The sequence below is a fragment of the Myotis davidii genome, unplaced genomic scaffold (assembly GCF_000327345.1).
Source record: "Myotis davidii unplaced genomic scaffold, ASM32734v1 scaffold170, whole genome shotgun sequence".
NCBI classification, from domain to species: domain Eukaryota; kingdom Metazoa; phylum Chordata; class Mammalia; order Chiroptera; family Vespertilionidae; genus Myotis; species Myotis davidii.
The window spans coordinates 2,482,212-2,484,537 of NW_006282528.1; positions in this window are offsets into that span (position 1 = coordinate 2,482,212).

Genomic DNA, 2,326 nt, shown 5'->3' on the forward strand with positions numbered 1-2,326 from the left:
CAGCGCCCGCTCTGTCCCATTGGTGCCCGCTCTGTCCTAATAAAAACGAGAGATTCCGCAAGCTGCCTATCAGGGGCCGGCACCACCTGCTACACCTTTAAATGAAATACAACTCTTACTGTGAAAGCAGCACGTGTCCACTGCACACACAGAAAAACAGATCAGTAAAGAAATTTTCTGTGGCCTGAAGACCAGCCTTTGGGTAAGGAATCCACCATCCCAAATACACACGCCCGTGGGCAGGCCGGTGAGGAGGAAGCGTCCTTTGTGAGCTGTCGTGCAGTGCAGGTGATTCAGTCCGAGGTCAGTGTGAGCCCTGGAGGGTGGATCTGCGGGCACCGCCGGCCTCAGGGAAGAGCTGGGAGCGGCGAGGGTCAGGCTCATTTCTCTTGTGCGCGGGGAGCGTGGCCTCGGGCCTTCCCTCGGGGTCAGGAGGAGGTGGGTCACTGTGTCCTCCTTGGTGATACCGTCCGTGAACCCTGCCCACTTCCCTGGTGGCTTTAAAATTTGCCAGGCTTCCTCAGTCCGCGTCAGCCGCGAGGCCGTGAGTAAAGGCTGTGGGAAGGGAGTGCGGTTTGCTGAGCGATCTTAGGTCAGAAATGAGCACTGATGTTTGCTGTGCGTCAGGAGGCCTGGCAGCGGCCAGCACCCAGGTGCAGAAATGTCCCGCACGGACGCTGGCCGGCCCGGCGCTTACCTTGTGTGGTTTGTGCTGTTTAATCAGCAAGAGGCAGGCACCGACCCGTGCTGGCGCCTGGCCCAGGTCGCACCCCGCAAGCTCACCGTTCACCGGGCTTCTGTCTCCTCAGGAGAGAGCCTGTGCGGCAGGTGCTGGGCCACAGGCTGCTGTGTGGCCGCTCAGCCCCTCCGCCTCAACCTGCGGGACAGTAGGGGCCATGGGACAGTAGGGGCCGCGGGACAGTAGGGGCCGCGGGACAGTAGGGGCCGCGGGACAGTAGGGGCTGCGGGACAATAGGGCCGCACGCTGTGAGGAGCAAACCTGGAGCGGGAGCTCCTGTCTGTCTGTGCTAGTGATTCCCACAGGACCCCTGGGGCCGCTGGACTTGCCCAGTGTCTGTTAAAGGGGCAGGAGGAAGGGGTTGGAGACGCAAGTGGAACAGCAGGATGTGGGGGGCAGGTGCCGAGAGCGCGGGGGCGCGGGGGGCGCTGCTCCGGCCTCTGGACAGTGTCGCCTGGACGCCGGCACCATGACTTGCTCAGAGGCCTCTGCAGCGCGTGTGTCAACCACCCGACAGCCCCCGACGTGTCCATGACAGGAACCCCTGCCGGCGTCGCGTTTGCCTCGTCGTGTTTATATTTGCAGGGAAATACATCGAAAGTGAGATAACGGTGCCGTTCCGTTACTTAAGTGTGAGCCCAAACAGAAATGCTGCTTCCACATTCTAAACGATGGGGTCTAGTTGAACTTGTATAACCTCACACGGAAGCAAGACCAGGCCTCATGTAAAGGGAACATACGCCAGCAAGTCTGCCCCCCCCCCTTTTTAAATATATTTGTATTGATTTCAGGGAGGAAGGGAGGAGAGAGAAACATCAATGATCAGAGAATCGTTGATTGGCTGCCTCCTGCCCACCCCCTATGGGGATCAAGCCTGCAACCTGGGCATGTGCCCTTGACTGGAATCGAACCCGGGACCGGACCCTTTAGTCCACAGGCCGACACTCCATCCACTGAGCCAAACCAACGGGGGCAAGTCTGTCCCTTTCCAAGGCACGAGCACTCGGCCCACTGCCTCTGGAGGACGAGCGGCTGCGCCTCAGTGGCCCCTCGGCCATGCAGCTGCACCGTTACTCGCTTCCCAAGGCCGCGAGGCCCGCCACCCCGACTCCGCTCAGGGCAATAAGTCGAAGGAAGGCGTGTTAGCCTTCCCTCAGGCGCCGGGGACCTTCCCTCAGGCCCTGGGGACCTTCCCTCAGCACGCAGCATGTTGTTTCTCGGACGCCCTGCGTGTTCTGAGTGGTCAGCGCTCCTCATGGAGGCCCAGTCCCTTCCCGCGAGTCGGTGCGTCCCAGTTCCTGCTCCTCCCGACCTCTGCTCAGGCCAGTCCATGCCGCCTCCCATGGCCTGGAGTTCCATGCACAGGCGTCTTCCCGACCACTTGCCGGGCGGGTGCCGGGCCTCCCGAGTGAGGCTGGCCTGGTACCGCACGAGGTCTGGAGACGGGATGGAATTTTATTTTGCTTTGAGCTGCACAGGAGGTGCTCCTTCCCTGCTCACATGTCCCTCTCTTGCCTTTCAGGTTCTCAAGGAGTTGCGCCTGGGCCTGTGATTGGGCTCCAGGCGCCGTCCACGGGCCTCCTCGGG